This window comes from Manis javanica, chromosome 10 (assembly GCF_040802235.1).
Source record: "Manis javanica isolate MJ-LG chromosome 10, MJ_LKY, whole genome shotgun sequence".
NCBI classification, from domain to species: Eukaryota; Metazoa; Chordata; class Mammalia; order Pholidota; family Manidae; genus Manis; species Manis javanica.
In genome coordinates this window covers 110,737,370-110,759,658 of record NC_133165.1, presented here as the reverse complement: position 1 = coordinate 110,759,658, position 22,289 = coordinate 110,737,370, and the positions used below count along the sequence as shown (strand labels likewise).

Below are 22,289 nucleotides of genomic sequence, written 5' to 3'. Positions count from 1 at the left end.
CCGGTCCTCAGCGCCCCCCTGCAATTCCCTCTCAGCTACAGTACGGCCTGGCAGCTCCCCCAGTCTACTTGACCAACAGTCCCTGAGGCCTTTCTTCCTGTACAACTATCAATTATTAAACACCTTCTGAATGCGCTGCTACTGAAGCTGGCATGTACCAGCTCCCACATGAGAATATTAAGCTGTTGCTGGCTCAAAATGAGCCTTGCTAGGAAGATTTACACCAGAGTAATCGGCCAACACTTGTTATCAGGGAATTTTTTTCCCAGAAAGCCTGCTGCCAGCATACCATTGCCCCTGCTTGAGCAGTGGACACAGAAAGGCAGGCCGCTGCCCACAGGAACTCAGAGACAAAAGACAAAGACAATGGGGATACGGACAACACATCCCTCTCCAAACTAAGCGGTATAGTCTGAGAAGGCAGCGGTGAATCGACAGACTCATTCTGGAAGGTGGCCAGTGAATGTCCACAGGAAACCGACCAAGCTGTTCATATAGTAATAATGTATATTGTCCCCATTTCAGAGACAAGGAAACCGTGGCAGAGTCATCAGCCCATAGTCACACAGTAAGCAGGTGGCAGGGCTGGGATGCAAACCTGGGCCACTAGATCTAGAATCCTTGCTTTTAACTTTGCACTTACTTGAGTGCCTTATGGTGTAATTACTACAACTCCCCCCACCCCCCAGCCCCCATGCAGCCAGCTCAGGGCTAGACAGAGCATGGGTGCCCAGTGATATCTGCTGCCCAACCAGATTCCACTCCCGAGGGCAAGGCCTGTGACCCCTCTACCCAGCTGTCCAGCACAGTGTCCCTCACAGAAGGACGTCATTTGTTGGCCTGAATGTCTGAAGAAACTTCTGGAAGGGAGCCCTGGTCCCCAGGTGGAGGGCTAAAGCTGGCTGGGAGGAGGGGGTGCATCACACAGTATGGGGAACAAGGAGGCCTTGGCTTTGGAGAACAGAGCAGGGTGTCCTGAATGCCAAGGCTGGGGGGCCAAAAGGTGGTAGGTGCCCATAAGGACGAGAACAGGCTGTCTGTGCAGACCACCCTGCCCCCAGCCACTCCTCAGGGCTGCTCTCGGGTCTCCTCCTAGAATGACCTGAGGACGCGGACACAGTTCCCCAGCCCTCCGCTCCCTCCCGGTCACATCCAGCTCTCGCATGATCCTCACCACCACCTGATGAGGTGGGCCTAGCCCACCAGCTGACCTCAATGTCCCTGCTTTATAGGTAATAACACTGACACAGCAGCCAGCAATTTCCCTGCAACTTCCCAGGTGCTGGGCACCCATCATGCACCTCATTCAGTCCTCTCCACGATGCTGTGGCAGTGTCTCCCCTTCGACTGATGTGGAAACTGAGGCTCAGAAAGCCGACTTGCCAGTGGCGGTCCAGCTACCACACAAAGGGAGGGCCAGCATGAGTCAAGCAGCCCAGACACAACAGGGCACTGGCTCCCCTCAAAAGAGGGGCAGCGAAGCCAGCCGGCATCACCCCAGCCCTGTCCCAGCCCTGTGGGCTCCCTGCTGTCCTCAGCAGCCAGGGCCAGCTCCCTGGACTGGCCCACCACTCACCTCCACCTGGCCCTCCTTCCGGGCAGCCTGCGCCCTCTGCACCTCACTGCTCGCTTTGGCCACTCACAGTGCTTGGCCAGCCCCACCTCTGCCTCTCAACACCCACCAGGCACTCGTACCACCGAGCCGTTGTGTATGCCATTCCCTCTGCCCAGAATGCCCTTCTCACTTTCTCTACTGAGTGAACTCAGCCAGTTTCCCTTAATCACCTCTTTTCGGCAAGTTCTGTCCCCCTTTTGGACTGGCAGCCCCTCTTTCAAACTTTCCCAGGACGCTGTGCCCATCTCCTCAGCACTGGGAAGCGCTGAAAACCCCACAGATCTGCCAGCCCCTCCGGATACAGGGGCTTGTCTTGCTTTTCCCTCCACCCTCACTGCTTGGCCCTGCGCCGGGATCTTTAGTGAGTCCCCAGGAGGTGACACACCATTGCCCACAACTCCTCCATCGAGGCAGATCTGGACTGGGGTCCCAGGCGCGAAGAGGAGTATCTGGGATGGGGAGTGCTAGTTCTAGGGGATCGGGGGGGTCTCTCGGGGTAGTGTTCCTGCCCACACTCGTGGGGTGCCTTCCAGAGCTAGGAGGGTCACCAGACCTCAGGCCATCAGGGCTGGCCGAGACCCATCTTTGCTGCTGCGGCACCCAGCCCAGGCACCACTCCTCCATACACCCGGGCATTCTGCCTTCCCCACCCCCGGTTCCAGAACTCACTATTTGCCGATATTTATAGCGTCCTCCCCCAGCCAGGTTCCCTCCGGCGTCCTGGGCAGTGCAGTGGAAGAGCGGGGGCCCCCACCCACAACAAAGGCTTGGGGGGCTGTCTCCCCACTCTCCTCTGCCTGGTCCCCATGAGCCACTACAGTCCCGGCCCCCGCACCCGCCCAGCTCCCCGACTGCGCCTGGGCCTTCGCCGCAGCAGCCTGGGGTCGGGGCGGGAGGGGGTGCTGGGGAAGGCGGGCGCTGAGGCCTCCCACCCCCAGCCCAGCGGAAGGGCGCAGCGCACAAAGCCTAGCTCGAGCCCCGCGCCTCGGGGACGCCCCCCGCCCAGGCCCGGGGAGGGGGTCGAAGGGACGAGGCTTTGCCCTCCGGGGCCAGGGCGAGCTCCGCGGAACAGCCGGGTTGGGGGAGGGGGCTCCGGAGCCAAGTGGCTTCCCCGGCATCCCGCGCCCCCGCTCGGCCCCGGCCCCCAGCCTAGTGCTCCCGCCCCCGCCCCCAGAGGTCACGCTCAGGGAGGGGGCCGTGGGAGCCGTGACTCGGAGCGCAGCGAGCGTGGAGGCGGCGGCGCGGAGATGGAGGCAGAGGGCCGGGAGCGCGGGGATGCAGGGGCTGCGGCGCGGGCTCCCGGATGCCAGGGTCAACTCACCCATCGCCCGCTGGGTCTCAGCAGCGGCGGCAGCAGCGGCGGCGGCGGCTCCGCGGCCCCCGGGGCCCCCGGCGGGGAGATGCTGGCGTCCGCCGCAGCCTCTCGCCCCATCCCGGGCTCCAGCGGCGGCGGCTGCGGCGGGCGCCCGGCATCGCAGGCGGCGCGGCCCCGGCCCGGCCCCGATCCCCGCCCCCCGCCCCCACCTCCACCCCGTCCCGCGGGCCCGGCCCGGCCGCCTGGCTGCACCCCAGCCCGCCAGAGGGGGCCCGGCGAGCCCACCGGCGCGGGGGAGGGCCCTGCCGGAGGCGCGCGGGGGGTGCGGAGTCGAGGCCCGAGCGCTGCGCCCAGAGGTGCCTGCTCTCGCCGGGCTCGGGCGGCTCTGCAGCGCTGGCCCCTGCCCCGCCCCCACCGGAGCCCCCTCCCCTCCGCCGCCAGCCGGGATCCGCTCGCCGCTCGGGGCCGGGGGCGTCTCGGAGCGCAATCTCGGGCCGCCGCGGCTCCGCGCCTCCCTCGTGTGCGATCGAATATGTGTGTGTGTGTGTGTGTGTGTCTGTGTGTGCGTGTGTATGTGTGTGTGTGTGCGCGCGCCCCTGCCTATGACCGTGCGTGCGCCAGCCTACGGCCCGGTGCGTCCTGTGCGGTTGTGTGTGTGCGACGGGAGGCGGGGCGGGTCAGAGTGTGTGTGTCTGGCGTGCTCATGGGTCTGCGTGTCCGGTAGTGTGTGTGCGTGGATGTCTGTGACAGTGTTTTCGGTGTGCATGCGTCTGTGTGACCTACAGTGTGTACCCGGGTGTGTGTGTACATGGGTATGCACAGCTGTGTTCTGGTGTGTGAGTGGATACGGGCGGCTGTGTCTGCGTGTTTCCGAACCATGACTGTGTGCACACATGTATGATCGCGGGCAGAGAGGCCTCCAGGTCTTGTATTGTGGGCGTGCCTGGCACTGGGCAGCTATGACTATGTGTACAAACATCTGTGACCGCGTGCAGAGGCCTTGTCTCCTATGGCTATGCGTGTATAGCACCGGCCTGTTACCTGTCTACATAGGTCTGTGTGTGGGGTGGGGGGGTGGGGGAGGTTGTACACCAGCCTGTGGTGGGTCCGCAGGCCTTTGCCTGCCTATATGCTTCACACTCCTATCCATGCGTATGGCCGAAGGTACTGTGCGGTCTCTCGGTGTTGGCTCTGGACCCTGGACATAAACTTCCCCTCCCCCACCCCCTCAGCGGCACAGGAGGTCCCCTGACCCTGCCTACCTCTTGGGCCTCCTATCCTGATATCCGGCCACCAGTGGTTCTCCAAGTGCCCACCATTTCACTCCCCGGCTCCACGTGCTCCTGCTCCGGCCTGCGAAGCAGCCTCCCGCGCTTCCTGCTCTTCCGCTCTGGCGGCCCAGGTGGAGCCTTCACTTCCGCCCCGCGTGCAGGGCATCCTGGGTATGCAGCAAGCACTGCTCTGGGCCATCAGGGAAGGTGCCTGGGGATGCGCAGGGAGACACCTGGAGGCTAGGTCTCAGCAAATGTCCTCAAGGATGGCCCCAAGGCCACCCCCCACTTGTCTTCCTGCTCCAGGTTCCCCCTGCCCACCTTTATCCATCCTTGCCAAGCAGTCACCCCCTTCTCCAATATTCATCTGAGCACTCTCCTCTCTAAACCTTCAGTGGCTCCCACTTGCCCTCATCTTAAGCTCAAGGCATAGCAGGAGACCCTGGTGATCTGGCTCTGTCCTCTGCTCCAGACTCACCCCCACTGCTGTCCTCTCCCTGGAGGCTCCTTCTAAGCCGAGGGTGGGCAAACTATTTTCTGTAAAGGCTAGATAGTTAATACTTTAGGCTTTGCTGCCGGTAGGGTCTCTGTCTCAACTATTCAACTGTGCCACCGTTGCATAAAATCAAACACAGACAATATGTAAAGGAATGATTGTGGTTCTGTTCCAATAAAACTTTATTTATGAATACTAAACTGTGAATGTCATAATTTTTCATGTGTCAGGAAACATGATTATTCTTTTTATTTTTTTCCAACCACTTGAAAATGTAAAAACCATTCCTAGCCAGCACTGCTCTGTGCACATTGCTGCTCCCTTTGTACCACCCCTAGGACTCACCTGCTTCAGGTACTCTGTCATTCCCCCCAGATCGCATCTATCCTGCCCCCAAAATGTCAGCCTCTCCCTCTCTCCTACCTGCTTCCCCAGCTGGTTCTCTGCACCTTCTCTTTCCACCCCCCAATAGAACTATCATACTGCTCCCCAGGTCCCCCTGCACCTCTCCATGCCTCTGCCTGGGGACTCCTGCCATATGGAAAGAGCCATCTCAGAGACATTTTCCTTGCCCCTAACCTTTCCACGAGAATCTGCTCTTCCTCCCCTGGCCTCCTGCAGCAACTTGGGCATCCTTTGGTCCATGAGAGAAGCACTGTTTCAAGTCTAGCTTCCCTGATGGATTTGTTCTGGGTACCTTGGAAACCTGGGGGCTGGCCCCCGAGCACCAAAGAGGCACAAAATATCATATCTCTCAATTTCACAGCTCCCAGTAAAGGGTGCCCAAGATATCAAGACTGGAAGCCCTGGAGCCGGGACTCAAACCCAGGTTTACGGGACTTTTTCATGCTCTCTTCTCAGCAGACAGTGCATAGCAGGTGGGTGGGTGGCACCATTCATCTGTCACCTGGGTGTCCTCTTTCTTTCCAGATAAGCTCTGTCTTCCCTCAAGACTAGAGCAAGTCTGGATTAAGGCCTGAGCCACAGATATGCCTTTTAGTCCAACTTTGAAATGTTTTAATTGATTTGGTGGACAGATAATAGCCACACACAGTGCTATATTGAAAATTATTGAAGGATGTCCAGGGGAAAGTAAGCTTCCCAGCCACACCCAGTTTCCCTCTAAGTAAGGATTTTACCCTCATGACATTTTTTTTTTTTAATGCAGCTTATTTGATGTGAAGCCATTTTGTTGTGACCTAAAAACCAGTCCATTGCACCTATGGCTTGACTCCCTTTGGTTTTTCAATAAGGTGCAGAACAGATGTGTTCACCTGTCCTTGAGCCCCTAGTGGGGTGGAGTGAAAGGTAAGGACTTGTTGGGGGTCACATTGCACAGGGGTAACTGGGTTCACAGAGATATGGCTTCCATCTGGGTTTTTGTGCCAGTGGCTTAACCCTGAATTTCCTCATCTGGGAAATGGGCATAAGGAAGCAACCCTCATAAGGTAAAATGGGCCCCTGTATGGAAGGTGCCCTCCTTGTTGCCTGCCATCCAGTCTTTCCTGACACCATGACTGCAGGGGGACTGTCTCCTAGGCACTGAGTGCAGGGCTGGGCACACAGAAGGCACTCAATAAATATTTGCCTGGGGGTGGGGGGTGAAAATGAATTAATTAATGCTGTCTGTGTGCATATTACCTGTCATTTAAAAAACATAAGCAGTGACTGTTCATTTTGACCTGTCAGAGGATGGCCACTTTGGGAAAGCTGTGTCCCCAAGGCCCTTCTTCAGTGGGTTATAGCGTGCATCCCTCACCAGGGCATCCCCACCCACACGTGGGTGCTTTTAGGCCCATGCAGAGGGAGGGAACTAATGCAGCCCGCCACCTGCGCCCCACCAGGGGCAGTTGTGTGGAGGAACCAGAATGGGATTGCCCTGCCTGGCCCTGCCCAGAGCTGGCTGGGTCTGCAGGACTCTGGGGGCCTGATAACTTTTGCTTCAATCTTGCCCCACTCAGGTCTTTGTTCTCCCCACCTTCCCAGATTCCCAGGCTCCTTGGGAGGCCACAGGGGTGTCAGCCTTGGTTGGGCTGTACTAGAGTCAGCCTCTGTCCGCCCAATGTGCTTTCCAAGTGTGCTGGGTCTGTGTGTGGCAATTGTCTGCCCTCCTCGCCTGGCAGGGAGGACCGGAGACACAGCCGGCCCCTGGCAGAGCTGGGTGCACCAGGCCCCACCTCTCCACCATCCCAGCGCAGGCCCGGCGGCACTGGGAGCCCACCACGGAGAGAGCGGGCCGAGAGGGGAATCATCCCCTTTGTGTCTCCCCCTCCAGCATTTAGAGGGGTCTGGCACACGGTGGGTGCCCAGCAGGTGGAAAAGCTGAATACTAGCGTGATGAAGACCTGGGTTCTAATCCCACCCCACTGAGTGTCCCAGTCATTTCAGGGCCCTAAGCCTCAGTTTCCTGACCGGGTAAGTGGGGTAATCACTGCCCTGACATCACACTTTATCAGTGGTATTTGACCTCTCCACCCTCTCCCTGCGCCTCACTCACCTCCCATCCTATCTCCAAGCCCCCAGACGGATGTGGGGGAAGCCAGGGGCCCTGCCGGTGCTCCTTCCTCCCACAGCCGTCCTCTGAGGCCAAGCTGCCTGACAAGAAGCTGCGGGAGCCTGCAGCCCAAAGCAGCCCAGACACAGGCTCAGCCGCCCACCATGGTGTCGCCTTACAGCACCACCATCTTCTCACCCGGGACCAGTTTGGCTCTGAGAACAACTGCTAGGTCTGCTGGCCCCAGGCACTCCGCCTGCCCTCCCCAGATCATCACTTGGGTCCAGAGGTGAGGCGTTGTCCCCTGAATCACTTGGGGAGCCAGCAGCAGCCCTGCTGAGGCTTCTGGCAGGCAGGGAGCAAGGCAGTGCCCCTAGCAGATTGAGATGGCTCCAAGCCTTGCCCATCTATAGAGTGGGCATGAAGGTGGCTGCCTGACAGCACATGGGCCACCAGCAGTATTCAATAAACGTTAGTCCTACCCTTCCTCATCCCCTGCTGGATGAAGTCACCAGACCCGGTGTCCTACCCTCCCTCACCTGCACCCCGTTCATTCATCCACCCGGCCCTGCATCACTGAGCCCCTCCCAAAAGCACACAGCCAACAGCCCTCTGACAGGCTTTCAGTTTCTCCAACTTTCTCAGCTCTGCACCTTGGCATATATTAGTCCTTCTGCCCAGAGAGCCTTTATGGAAAAACTCCTATTCATCTTTCAAGACCCAACCCAAGTGTCCCTTCCCCCTGAAGGCCACTCTGACTTCTGGCTCCCAGAGGCTTTGCACACACCCCATTTGGAGAGTTCCCTCCTTAAGGCCTTTGCCACTGCTAGACTCTGCCTACCCTTCCCGACCCTTCTCTAAGCATTTATTCCATCCACTCCAGCCTCCAGGGTGCAGCTCAAAGGCCACCTCTCCAAAGGTCTCCTCCGACTTCCTCCTGAATTGTACCTTGTGGCTTTCTACAGGGGTCTGAGGCCCTCTTCGGACCCTGTCCAGACTGCCTGTCTGGTATCCTGGCCTCCCAGCCTGGCCTCCCTGTGAGCTCTTTGGGCACAGGGGTGAGATGGGGTTTGCTGTGGGGCTGAGCTCAGTGCTGGGGGACAGAGGGCCCTAAGGCAGGGGTTCCCTGATGCTCCAGGTGTGTCTGGGCTGGGTCCTCCTGATCAGGCCCTGCCTGCGAGGGTGAGCCTGGGCAGGTCTCTTCCTCTCTACCAGCTTCAGTTTCCACACTTGTCAAGTAGAGGGGATGGTTTAGACAGGGGTCCATTACCTGACAGGCCGGGGGTCCAGGAATCTCCTAAAATTCCCCATAGCGCGGTATGTGTGTTTGCAAGTGTGTGAGTGTGCACATACAAGTGTAAACATGGGTGTGAGTATCTGTGTGTGTGGATGCACTTGTATGCATGAACACATGTGTGTGCCCATTTGTGTGTGTGGACATGTGCATGTCCACATGCATGCTTTCCCAGGAGAGAGTCCACAGCTGTTCTTGATTCTCAAGGGCTCAGGACCCAGGTGAGGGCCTCCGGGGCTCTCCCCCGAATTCCTCGAGGCTCCACCCATCGCAGGGAGCCTGTGGGCTCCAGAAGCCCCCTCTCACCCTCCATGGCTTCCACCTGCATTCTTGCAGCAGCTTCCCCACTGGTGTCACTGCTTCTGTTCCTTCACCCGGAGGAGTCACTGTGCTTCTGGAAAGCACGGGTCAGATCACCTCCCTCTGCTGCTCAAGTCCTGCTGTGGCTCCCATTTCACCTGGAGTGAGCCCAGAGTCTTTGGGGGGCCACAAGGCCCCAATTGGCTTAGCTGGGTGCCAGCCTGGCCCCCACCCTCCACACTCCCTGTGCTCATCCACCTCCTCTGTGCTGGCTGTTCCCTCTGTCTCCAATGCTCTTCCCCCAGGTACCCACAGCTCCTCCTCTTTCCACTCTTGGTGCAAATGTAGGGCCTCCCAACCCCCCCACCTGGGTGCAGCCTCCCGTTCCCTCTGCCTGCTTCCCTTCTTGCTCCATATCACTTTTTACCTCCCAGCAGACTAGGTAACTTCCTATTTCTGTTCTTTTGCCTGTTTGCCCCGCAGAACATAACCTTACCAGGGCAAGGATCTTGCCTGTCCCGACCTGCTTTGTCTCCCCAGTACAGCCTGGTGCATAATGGGTGCTCAGTAAATGTGCATAGGAAGGAAATCTCAGACAATACCCCTTCCCTGGCCTCCATGAATGTTCGGGAGACATTACTCCTGTGTGTCACTACTGGATAAGTGCCCACTAAAGTGGAAAGGACTGGGAAAGTCCTCCCACGAGGGCCAGGGCTGCTGTGTGGCTGCACTTGGATCCAGCTCAGGATGCTGGTCCTCTTTTGTACCATGAAATGCACACTTGTGAGCTCTGGCAACGGCTCCTGTTTCTGGCAGGCCTCCCTCAAGCAGCCTCCACGAGCCTCCCAGGCCAGATGCCCCGGTGAGGAAATGGATCCACCAAGCCCCTCAGTGGCTGCCAGGCAGAGCCAGGGCTACAGTGCTGGGCCAGGTCTCCACCCACCTTGCCTACAGTGGCTGACCCCAGAGAGAGGAAGGCAGCACTTGGGGGGGTGAAGACTGTATCCATTTATTGGCTGAGCACCTACTGCGTGCCAGGCCCTGAGTTCCTAGCTATAGCTGAGCAGAGATGGATCAGCCTAACTCTGCTCCCAGGAGAACCTGAGCCAGAAAGGAAGCCGGGAGGCAGCCATGGTCACTTGGGGAGCTGAGGCAATGCCTCAGCCAGGCCTCCAAGGCTGGAGCAGATTTGTAAGCACAGCAAAAATGGGAAATGGCCCCCAGGCTACATGGATGGGGAAGGGACTAGTCCTAGTTGGAAGGCATGCAGGGGACACGGAGCAGGCAGTTCAGCCTGAGAATCCCCACAAGCTCCGAAGGTGCCACAGCTGTGGAAGGTCAGACTGATCACCAGGGAAAAGCTAAGCAAGTGACACCCACTGCAGCCCTTGGATGGCCCAGGAGGGAGGCCTGTTGGGTCCCAGAGGGGCACAGGCCGGGTCACACCAGTGGTCATGCCAGCGGAGAGAGGGAGACACACCCACACCTGTGTGCACACACCTGGCACATGCACGGAGTGTGCCCCCATGGCCAGCAGGCGCGCCCACTGGAAGACTCCCCACCCTAGTGTCACATACATCCACATGTTCCCTTGAACTCACACATGCACACCAAGCCTTGTACACACAGACACGCCTCCTGCGCACACATACAGGACATACCCCTGGGACCCACAAAGCCTTGCTAGGCACGCCCCACAAACTCACATGACAACATTCCACAGGGCCAGCGGAGGGAGGGTGGGGCTGTGCACAGCCCACACAGAGCCCCTCTCCTGCCTCCCAGCACCCTGCTTTCAACCACACACCAGTACCTGCTTTGGCGAAAGGGCTTCTAACGCCATAAATGGAGGTGGGGGCTCAGGCCCAGTGATGTTTACCCGCGGCCTGTCCATGGAGACCTCACTACCATGGGGCAGCTTTGGCTGTTCGAAATCCTAGATCCCACTGCCTGGACTGGTCAGAGCACGTTGGTTTCTTCATTGGCACTGCGGTCCTTCAGAGATTTGGCTTTAGTCCCTCCACCACTTCTCTTCCCAGGTCTTTAGTGGCTCTTCCCGTGACAGGCCTTCCAGACCTTTCCATGCCAGCCACTCTCCCAGGTGCCCCTGCCCTCCCCAGACACAGACACAGGCCACAGGCCGGCGCCTTCACCTCCCCTGACTGGCCTGGCCTCCGGCTCACGCAGCCTATTTCTGTGGGGAGGCTCTGGCCACCAGCGCGTGCTTCCTGCAAGCCGCTACATGAGCACAAGGACTTGGCCCCTGGAAAGGCCCAGGTGCTCAGAAAAATCCAACTTAAAAAAGCCTCAGCCCCGTTATGGAGTAGGACTGTGGAGCACGCATGGGTCGGGCAGGCAGGGTTCAGAGTCCGCTATCCAACAGCCAAAGCGTTCCACGGTAGTGAGGTCTCCAGGACAGGCCCATTCACAGAGCTGCAGGGGACAGCGGCCTGCCAGGCGCACAGGTGTGAGGCTAATTCAAGCCACATCTGGGCAGTTCCAGCCTCAGGGTGTGCATAGGTTAACGGTGTGCTTTGGGCCATTTAACGTCTCTGTACCTCAGTTTCCTCTCTTATAAAATAGGAATAAGAATCTTATCTATGCATAGGGATGTGGTACAGATTAAACAAGTGCTTAGAACACAGGTAAGTGCTTAGAATACAGTGAGTGCCATTATACTACTAATCACAGATGCCCCAAAATGTTGCCCAGAAACTCTGGCCACACAGAGTCCTCCCTCAGTGACTTCTCCTCCCCTTCTGGAAGTTTAGGGTCTTTAGGGTCATGGAATCTTCTGGTGGGGAGGGTCTTTGAGGGCAGTTGAATTCCAGCCTACCCCCATTACACCAGTGAGGAAATATGGCTCAGAGTGCAGCTGGGGTCTGCTCAGAGCCGTAGGAAGCTGCTTGGACAAGTCCCTATAACCATGGCCTTCAACCCATGACAGAGTGCATGGCCCAGGACTGGGGCTGGAGAGGTCTGGACCCTAGGACCCAAAGAGGTCCCACCAGGACGAGGGCCTGTGCAGAAGAGGGACCCTGCTTCTGGTCCCTTCTCTGGAGGGCAGCACCCACTCTCAGCCTGGGACCAGGGCCTCCAGTGAGTTCAGACTTTCTGGGGCCTGCTGGACTCACACCTCCTAGGAGGAAGCTGGTGGCCTGTGCTGGGTATGGAGGTGGGGTGCGGGTGGGAGCCAGGAGCCAAAGTTCTAGAAGAGAGCCCACAGCCCTTAACTCACCAAGTCACCTGCACAGTGAGAGGCTTGGCCTTGGGAATTCCTCAAAGGAGAGTGGCATCTCCCAGGTCACAAAGCCACATCTCAGGACTTGTCCCAACAAGGAATGTCACCCCTCCCCTGCAGCGGAGGAGGTAACTGAGGTTGGGGAGGGGGGATGATGGGGTGAGGGGTCGGCAGAGGCCATGCAGGGCAGGGCAGGGGCCGGCTGAGCAGAGAGAGCATCCTGCTTGAGAGTCTGACTGTCCCGTGACCTTTGGCTTAAGGCCTGTCCGTGCTGATATGTCCCTCACATTGGCCCCTTTCATCCCTTTTGCCCCTGGGTGGCTTGGCCTACAGGGTGGGGTGAGGGGAGGTCAGAGCCAGGGGACTGAGGAAGAGATGCTGCTATCCAACAGCCAAAGCAATTCCATGGTGATGATGAAAACCCTGCCCTGCATGCCCTTCCCTCGGGAGCTGTTGGCCTACCTCTGCCAGCTCCTTACCTGGCCCTGCCAGGTGCCCACCAGGGTGCCAACATTTCCTGGGGCTTGGAGTTACATGGGGGTACGAGAAGGAATCAGGAACCCTGTGCATTGCTGGTAAGAGTGTGAAAAGTGCAGCCACTGTGTGAAACAGTATGGCAGGTCCTCAAAAAATTAAACATGGAATTATCATATGATCCAATAATAGAAAGCAGGGGCTTGAACAGATACTTATACACCCATGTTCTTAGCATCTCTACTCATAATAGCCAAAAGGTGAAAGTGTCATTGATGGGTGAATGGATAAGCAGAGGGTGGTATATGTATATACAATGGAGTATTATTCGGCCTTTGAAAGGAAGGAAGTTCTGACGTGTGCCACAACTTGGATGTGCCTTGAAGATACTGTGCTGAGTGAAATAAGCCAGCCCCGAAAGGACAATAATGTGAGTCCACAGATGGGAGGTTCCCAAAGGAGTCAAATTCTTAGAGACAGAAAGAATGATGGTTGCCAGGAAATGGGGAATATTTTCTAACGAGTACAGTTTTAGTTTAGGAAGATGGAAAAATTCTGGAGATGGATGGAGGTGACGGTAGCACAACAATGTGAATGAACTGAAGACGCAGAACTGTACGTGGTGAATTTTATGAAATGTATATTTTGCCATTAAGGAAAAGGAACTGCGAGAGAGGAGCAGCCACTGGGGGAGTAAATGAAGCACAGACTCTGGGATGATGACTGTGTGACCCTGGGCTAGTTACTTGGCCTCTCTGTGCCTTCATCTCCTCATCTGTAAAACGAGACTAATAACCCCTCACACGTACACCCCAGGGGTGCGGAGGATTAAACAGCCTGCATGTTTGTCTTTCTCATCTCCCCAGTTTTCAAATGGAGAAACTGAGGCAAAAAAAGGTAAATGACTTTCCCAGGATCATACAGCCAATGAGTGGCAGAGCGGATTGAACTCCAGAGCTTGTGCCAGGGGGTCTGTGCAGTTCCTGTGGTCTCTGGGGGTGAACACGGGGGCGAGACTGCATGGTCTCCTCTCCACCAACCCCCATGAACATCTTTACCTGGGACAACATTTTCTCAGAACCTGTGAGGCTCGGGTAAGCTGGGGTGGAGTTGCCCAGAGAAAGCTTCTCATCATCAGGGAGGCCCAGGGCAGGGCACAGCAAGGTCAAGGGCCCCAGCACTGCAACCTGCCTTTGCAGCAAAGCCAAGCCAGGGCAGGGCCCACAGCATGAGTTTATGAAGGCAAGCAGGCCCGGCCTCATTCCCCTCTGGGGCTTGGCCATCTCACACCTTGGGGCCGGTGGGGCAGGAAGCAGGGAAGCTGGGGCCCAGGGAGGGAAGGACCTGGGGCCTGATGAGGGGAAGGGTGTGCTGAGGCTTTCGGTGCTTGGGGGCCTGGCCAGAGCTGGCTTACCTTCCTGTCCCACAGCAGCTGGGTCTCCCTCCTCTGCCTTCCCATGGGTCACCATCAACTCTCCTTGTCACAGGAGTCTGTCAGCAATTACCCACTCCCAGGGCAGGATCCTTGGGTGTGAGAACAGCTGCCAATGATCCCGTCCCTCCCTGGAACCCAGACCGCACAGCCCGCCATTTCCCTTCCCCAGAGTCTGGCCGGCCTGTGTGCCACTTGCGAGATGGAGGTGACTGAGAGGTGCCAGGCCTGGGCCTTAAGGGGCCTTGCGGCATCCACTTTCTCCAGCTTGGAAGCCAGAGGCCCTGTGAGGAATCGGATGAGCCTGCCAGAGACAGGCTTCATGGAGGCAGAAGCCCAGAGACCACGAAGGGAGGAGAGGGGCCCAACCTGCCCTGGCTCTTGAGCCACCCCCCCTGGAGCATCAGACACACGAGGAGGCTGGTGGGGCCCCCCGGCCAATGTGGCACACAGCAGAGGCGAGCCGCCCCTGCCCAGCGCCGTGTGAACTGCAGGACCCGGAGCACGTCACTACGTCTGGAGGCTGGGTTGTTACTCAGCAGTAAAAACTGATACCCTTCAAGTCACAAAATCGTAAGGCCCTGACATCTCAGGACCACAGCAACTTGACAGTCAGACCGAGTTCAAGTCCCACGTCCACTGGGAGCCTGGGAAACTAACATCGCCTCCCCGGGACTTGGATTCCCCCAAACGGGAATAACAACAGCGCCAGAGGGCTGGAGTGAGTGTGCAGAGCCAGCGAGCCTGGTGAGTTGAGCTCGGCTGAACCCCGGGGCGCGTGCGGAGCGCAGCTGACCCGGCTCCCTGGAGGGCCCAGAGCCCATAGTCCTGCCCCGCGGGATGACAGCCCCTTCCTGATGGCCGCACTGCTGCTTCCCACCCCACCAGCCAAAGGGGATGGGGTGGAGGCAAAGAGCACCATTGTCCTCCCCCATCTCAGGGGAGTCACCTGGCTCCCGGAGTTTGGGTCTTTGCAGTTAAAAATTCTCCAGGACTGAGTTGGGCGACTGCTCCCCAGCTGGCCAGGCTCCAGACCCTGGGAGACGGCAGGGCTCCACGGGGGCTACTGCCGCTGCAGGGACCCGCTGGGCACTGCTTCCAAGCCCCTAGCCCCTGTGAGGCACGTGGTGTGGCCCCAGCAGCCAGAATAAGGGTTAAGGCTGAGAGACAAAGTGACTTCCCCAAGGTCACAGAGTTCAAGACTCCACCCTGACCTGGGCGAGCCCATCAGCGCCTGCCCTCCTCCCACCACACCCGCGTCCTTTCCGGTCTGGGGATGATGAGGATGAGTCAGTGGCCACCAGCCAGGGCGATTTTGAAGGGGAGCACAAGGCCGTCCACCAGCACACCTTTCCCAGTCCCATGAAGCCCCTGCTGCTCGCCTGCCTGTCCTCCACACTAGTCCCTCCTGTGGGGTGAGGCATGGAAGGGCTCAGCCCTCAGAGGCCTGGGGTGCACAGAACCCAGAGAAATGGGAACCGAGGCCACACAGTGAGGGCGCCCCCACCGCCCCCTCGCTGCTCTCCTTCCCCTGCTCCCACCAGCTCATTTCCTGTCTGAGAGATCACCAGAAACTGGGGGGCTTGGCCCATCCCAAGGGACAGTGGAACCCACTGTCCACACAGGAGAGGCTCGGGGCTGGTGGATTAGGGCTACCAAGACCCCCTAAGACCACCCTGGTGCCACTGCCACCGCTATCCTTAGTGCCAGGGCCCCAGGTGGGGGTCCACACCAACCCACAGGCCCAGCTGCGCCTCCCACTCCCCATCCGTTCCTAAAGGCTGGACACATGCACTGCTCCCCGCTTGCTGTCTCCCGAAAGCCCTGTCCCCACACTCTGGCCTTGCTTTATCTTGTTGATCATCTCTGCACCGCAAGGAGCCTGGGTGGGTGCCAGGGTTGCCTAAGCAGGCCACGTCATCTGTCCCAGGGGCTTCAAAGCAGCTGGGGCCCTAGGCTGGCCCCTGGGGGGCTGGGCCCGAAGCTATCCTCACAACCAGCCTCCGAAGAGGAAGCAGAGGCCCAGAGAGGGGGCGTGAGCTGCCCACCCCACACAGTGGGAAAGAGACATTGCTGAGCGTGGAATCCTCAGTCCCCCAGCTTCCTGAGCACGTTCTCAGCAGTTCACAGGAAATAGATCCTCTGGAGCTTAAGGGAGGATGTGAAGTGTCCCCATTTCTAGGGGCCACCACTCCTCGGCCACCAAGATTATCATCACTTACAAAAACACCCGTGGCCAGTACAGGATGGTTTACCCTTCCACAGTCTGCTCCCCCTGCCACCTGGAAGGGACCATCTTCACTTTACAGATGTGGGAACCGAGGCTGGGAGAGATTTGGAAGTCCCAGAGGCAGCAAGTGCGGAGCCAGCCCTGAGTCAAGCTGTTGGGCAGGCCTCAGAGCTCCTGCTTTTCACCCTGGTACTTCCAGTGCCCAGCTGAGTAGGTGGTGAAGCCGGCCCTCCCGGCCCTTCTGTTGTCACAGGCCTGCTGGCTCTTGGCCCTGGAAGCAGGAGGGGGCAGAGATGGTCACATGGCAGCCCCTGAAACTGCAGGAGGGGTCATCCCGTGCCTGGACTCCTGCCCCACAAGATCAGGTGTAGAGCAGGGCACAGGCCAGGTCTCCTACATTTGTGTTTGTGAACTATGAGATTCTGGCGTCCCCAGCCCAAGAGCAGGAAAGGGGCAATTACTCCTCCTTTCCTGGGCCGCCCCCTCCACCCTCCCAGGAAAACCTAGGCCTGCTGATCCCTGCAGTGCTCTGGCCTGCCACTGGAGACCTCATCTACAGGAGAGAAACTGAGGCTCAGAACTGGAACATGACCTGCCCAAGATCACACAGCCATGCCATATAATGCGATGGCCCAGTGGGGTCAGAGGCCTGGGCCCTATTCCGAGGAGCCCCCGAGGCTGTGCAATCCTGGGCAAGTCACCGCCCCAAGCCCCCACCAAATCTGGTTTTCTTTGCCGCTGGTGCTGGAGCCCTCCCTGGGGCTGTCGGGCCAGGGCAGACTTGCAGCTCACAGCAGGCCTGACCAGGCCCTCCAGAGAGCAGCAGGGCAGACCTCCCCAGAGGGGCCTGGAGCCTGGAATGGACCTGAGGGTCAGAGAAGGGGCCACAAGGAACCCCTCCCCCCAATTCCTTTTGCTGCTCTTGTCATATGAAGATATACTTATTACCATTTCCTTGTTTAGTCCGTCACCCGCTGGGCAGGGCCTTATTCAGCTCAGGGCCTTATTCACTCAATTATTCAGGAAACTGTCCTTCTGCCATACTTGCATTCAGGATATTCACTCACTTATTCAGGAAATAATTCAGAGACTGGCTCCGGTACTGGCCCCTGGGGACCCAGAGATGACCATGCCTCAAGGGACACAGACCCAGAAACCAAACCACAGCATTACTCAAAACCCAGCAACACATGAACACTTCTTTAAGGAAAAAGTTTCTCATGGCTCCTGGGGCTGTCTTCAGTTATTTTTATTGTAGTGTTTCTTAGCTATGCACAGACACAGAGCCTGGTATAAACCTCTTGTGTGTATATTTGCCTCCAACATTAACACTAAAGCAGTTTTACAAAAAACAAATAAAAAGAATATTAGCAGAACCAATAAAAATTCAAGTTGGCAGCAGGAAGAGACCTTGCCAGCTCTCAGCACAGACCTGCATCCCCTGTGCTCACCCTCATCCATCCATGAGTCCCCAGCTTCATCAGCATCTGGGCAGCACATGGCAGCCCTGGGCACCCACACCTTGGCTGGGCCCTAAGTTTCTCCCCATCTTTTCTCATTAGCTACCAGTGACTATAAAGTCTCAGCTGCCCTAGTCAACACAAACCCAAATACTCTGGGCGACAGGTCTTTTTTTTTTTTTTTAATTGTGGTAAAATATACATAACATAAAATTTGCCATTTTTACCACTTGTAAGTGTACACTTCAGTAGCATTAAGTAACCATCACCACCGGCCATCTCCTGAACTTCTTCATCTTCTCAAACTGAAATTCTGTGTCCACCAAACACTAACAACCCTCCACCCCTCCTCAGCCCCCAGCAACACTGTTCTAACTTCTGTCTCCATGAATTTGACTACTCTGGGTACCACACTTGAGGGAGTCTTTGTGACTGGCTGACTTCACTTAGCACAATGTCCTCAAGGTTCACAAGTAGCCTGTGTCAAAATTCCCTTTCTTTTTAAGGCTCAGTACTATTCCAATTGTATGGCTATGTCACATTTTGCTTATCCATTCATCCATTGATAGCATTTCATCCATCAATGGGTTGTTTTCACCTTTTCACTTTTGTGAATGATGCTTCTATGAATGTTGGTGTACAAGTATCTGAATCCCTGAGGTCAGTTTTCTTGGGTATTTACCTAGATAAGGAGTTGCTGGATCTTATGGTAATTGCATGCTTAATTTAGGACTTACTTTTAAGGTGGTTGTTCAGATACCTAAATAGGATTACAGCCATTTTGGTTTTAATTCATAGATTCAAACCTCACTAAACCTCAAAACCCTCATATTCTGCAGATTATGTCCAGAGACTCCAGTCTGTGACACTTCAGAGCCACACCACCCAGTGGAGTGACCAGAATCCATGAGTGACCGTGGAGCACGAGAATGTGGCTGGCCCGCACTTGTGTTCTGTGCAGGTAAAATGCACCCATATTTCAAAGATGTAGAATGAAATAGAGATCACATTAGTAATTTTTATACTGATTACATGTTGAAATGATAATATTCATTGAATGAAATTGTTGAAATGAAATATAATATTTGGGTTATAGTGTGTTAAAGAAACCATAGCATTAAAATTAATTTCACTTCTTTTTACTTTTTAAAAAGTGACTACCGGGAAACCTAACATAGCATTTGGGGCTTGTATTATCTTTCTACTGGACGCCTAACCAAGCGGGTAATCCAGGTATTTTCCAAGCCTAGAGGAGCCGCCGCCTAGAGCTCGGAGGTCTTGGCTGGTTCTCTTTTATTTTTAATTGAGGTGAAGTTTGCATAACATACAATGAGCCATTTTAAAGCGTACAGTTTAAAGCGTACGTTTTAAAGCATCCTAGGTGGCACTTAGCGCATTCCCAATGCTGTGCAACCACGATCTCTTTCTAGTTTCAGACTTTCTCATCACCCTAGAAAAATACCCTGCATCCATTAAGTGAACACCCCCCCTGCCCCAGCCCCTGGCAACCTAAGCTGCTTTCTGTCTTTCTGGATTCGCCTATTTGGGACATTTCATTTAAAAGGAATAATGCAATATGTGGCCTTTGTGTCTGGCTCTTTCACTGAGCAGAATGTCCTCAAGGTTCATCTATGTGGCCTGGGTCAGAACCTCATTCCTTCTCATGGCCAAGTCATATTCCCGGGTGTGGGTACATCTGCTTATCCTCCGCTGACAAGCATCCGGGCTGTTTCAGCTTCTGCCTATTGTGAGTAGTGCTGCCATGAACATTTGTGCATAATTTCTGTACAGATAATATGTGTTTTCATTTCCTGGGGGTGGAACTGGTAGGTCATGGCTGGTTCTTTTTGTCTTTTTAACATTCACCTTATTTATTGAAGTTCTAGATACACATTGTCAAAGAGTCAACTCGTTCCTCAGGGTGTGTTAGGATATGCCACTGAAGGGAGGAATGAGGGACCCTTGTTGGGGACCCCCCATGTCAGTATATGTAGGACCTTGTTCTTGAGAGGATCTGGTTCTCCAGGGAGGAAGCTTCAGAGCCCCGCCTGCCCCTGGGAGTAGGGCCGGGGACAGGACGAGGACCCCGCACTGAGCCCTCACTCAGTTCCCTGGACGAGGACCCCGCCCTAGGCCAGGACCCCTGGAGGACTGTTGCCAGAGAATGAGTCTGCGTTTCTCCTGGGCTCAGGAAGGGTGACTGCCTGGCAGTTCTGGAAAGGGACTTGGGGATCTGACTGCTCCATATTCTGTCCCTGCCCACTAGCCCCACCTGGGGCTGCCCACTCGGCCTGAGCCATCGGTGGCTCTGCAGGTTGTCCTGCCGAAGCTTGGCCACCAGGCCTCACTGGGATGTGGCTTTTCTGAGTCCCTTGAGTCAGTCTTCACTCTGCCTTTACTTCCCAGCTTCAAAATGGCACTGACGTTGTCTCCAGTCCTGAGTGCCCCATCTTGTGGGTTTATACCTTAGGAAAAAGGAAAAGAAAGCCCTTTCCATAGTCTTCAAGGGGTTTTAGAAGGGAAACCATTTTGGTGCATGAGTTTAATCTGCCACCTTTAACAAAGTCATCAGGACTTGCCTGGCAGTGCCAGGAAGCCCGGCCCTTCAGAAATACTCCAGCCCGCACCTTGGGAAGCTCCCCAGAACCCGTCATCTGGAAGGACCTCCCCATTGGCCCGGGTCTCGGGCCCATTCTGGCTGGATCTCCAGGGGCTGGTTTGTCTCCCCGAGACCGTGAACCCCTTCAGGGCAGGAATCTTATTATTATTTTTATTTCAATATCTTAGTATGTATGTATGCATTTATCTGTGTTTTTCTAATTTTTAAAATCGAAGAATAGCTGATACACATTCTACTAGTTTCAGGTGTGACAGTGATTCAACGATTATATGTATCACAAAGTGCTCCCCACCGTAGGTGGAGGGGTGGGAGTCTTAACCGGTTGTTTCTGACTTCCGCCTCTCTCCACTCTCCCAAGCACAGGGTGCGGCTGCCCGCAACTGGCGCTCAGCACTTTGCTGCTAGAGAGAGAGAAGGGGAAGGTAGCACCAGGAGGGATATTCAGCCAAGGAAAAGGCTGCGAGGCGAGGAGCCTAGAGCGCTCAGGAACACGTCTGCCTTCATCTCTGCACCTCCTTGGACTCTTCTTGGATCTTCCAGGGTCTGAGTTCCCCGGGGTGCTTGCAAGTGCCAAAAGGCTGGGCGGGACCCCAAATGCAGAACACCCCACTAAGGGGAACTGGCGAAAGCCCTGTTGGTCCCCACCCAGCAGCACCCATTCATCAGGCACAGCAGACACAGTGCCTCAGGCCCACCAGACTTTTAGGGACCCACGGAAATAGTTTCCTTTCTTTTCAAAAAGATTGAAAAAAATTAACTTTCAGTTTGAAGAAAATGTTTTAATATGTAATCCATATATTTGTCTTTATACCAATGCAGTCATAAAGCACAATTTTCTAATACATTTTTGTGAAGAGGCCCATAGCAGTCTGTGCATCCTGCTTAGGGGCACCCTCCTTCCCGAGCTCTTGGCCACTCTAGTGAGGTCATGCCCTCCCACAGAGCAGCTGGGTCCAGCTCAATTCGCCATCACAAACGCTGCCCTGTGCAGGGGCCACATGCTCACAGGTTCTCACCGAATCCAGGGTAGTGATGCCCTGTGCTCATGGGAGCCTGGGAGCAGGGCTGAGCAGGGGAAGGTGTCCCTGGGGAGGGAGGTGATGTTAGCCGGGTCTTGGGGTTCGGAGCAGTTCTCACCTCTGAAAAAGGCCCTCTGGGCAGCAAGGAGCATCAACAAACACACAGATGCACAAAGGGCCTGGCCGGTCCACAGGAGGGTAGGGGTCTGCTCTGGCTCAACCAGGGTGCAGGCTGGGGGCTGGGTGGGCAAGGGCCAAGGGGCCTGGTGGTGGGCCCACTACCCAGTCAGAGAGTGCTTCTTCCTGGCACCTGCAAGGCCTTTCAACTTCAGGCCCTTTCTCCAAAGTCGTGGAAGCTTCTGGTGTGTACATCACTTCCCAGGCCCTGCTCTGGGGCTGGCCTGCTGGGATTCAGCCTGAGGGGTCAGAGTCTCTTGGAAAAGACTAGTGCAGGCAACCCCCCTCAACCATCTCCACTGCCTGCCTCCTAGCTGCCCTGTCAGCTCCTCACACGCTGCCTGCTCAAACCTTGCACAGTCTCCCCTGGCCTTGGGAGAAGGGTCAGCCTGGCACTCATGGCCTCCCTAACCCGCCTGCCTGCTGCCCCACGGGCCCTCCGCAGTCCGGGTCTGTGTCCGGCCTTTCCGGTCACCTGGAGCTGCCTCTCCTCCTTCTCTACGAGCTAACTCCTACTTCTCCTTTAAGATGCAACTCCATTTCCTCCAGACAACCTTCCAGGGGCCCCCAGACCTTGGTCAGGGGTACCCCAGCCTGCAAGCTCCTCCACAACAGGGCCATGGCTGATTCCTACCAGGTATGAAGTTAGGGGGCAAGTCCCAGTGTTGGGGAAGGCTCGGTACCTCCCTCGTTCCCAATCCCAGTGGACAAGACAGACCAGGTGACAAAACTCCAGTAGGAGCTCGGATCTCGGAGGGCCACTGCTGTGAAAGCTTCCCTCCCCACTGGGGAAAATCAGGACGTCCCAGCAGGTTAAACTGGCCCTGAGAGATCGCTGTCGAATCCCTAGA

At 56.3% G+C, this 22,289-nt stretch overlaps 1 protein-coding gene and 1 long non-coding RNA gene across 4 annotated transcripts in view; one reads left to right on the top strand and one right to left on the bottom strand.

Moving 5' to 3' along the window:
- Positions 1-3,108, bottom strand: part of MGAT3 (beta-1,4-mannosyl-glycoprotein 4-beta-N-acetylglucosaminyltransferase) — a 32,433-nt gene extending 29,325 nt beyond the window's left edge. The window contains exon 1 of one of the 2 annotated variants that reach the window (XM_037006925.2): positions 2,937-3,108. The gene's annotated coding sequence lies outside the window, so the exon portion shown is untranslated. Of the gene's footprint in view, positions 1-2,284; positions 2,708-2,936 lie in introns of those variants that run through there. The other variant, XM_017660750.3, reaches the window with a different exon arrangement.
- A 10,741-nt stretch (positions 3,109-13,849) lies between these two features.
- LOC140843651 (uncharacterized) lies at positions 13,850-21,954 on the top strand. Of its 2 annotated transcripts, XR_012121611.1 has the most exons (5): positions 13,850-14,679; positions 18,462-18,583; positions 18,777-18,855; positions 19,234-19,369; positions 20,606-21,954. It is a non-coding gene; the product is annotated as an uncharacterized lncRNA (long non-coding RNA). The 2 variants fall into 2 exon arrangements; XR_012121612.1 differs by lacking the exon at positions 18,777-18,855 and having other exon boundaries at positions 13,853-14,679.
- Positions 21,955-22,289: the final 335 nt, after the last annotated feature.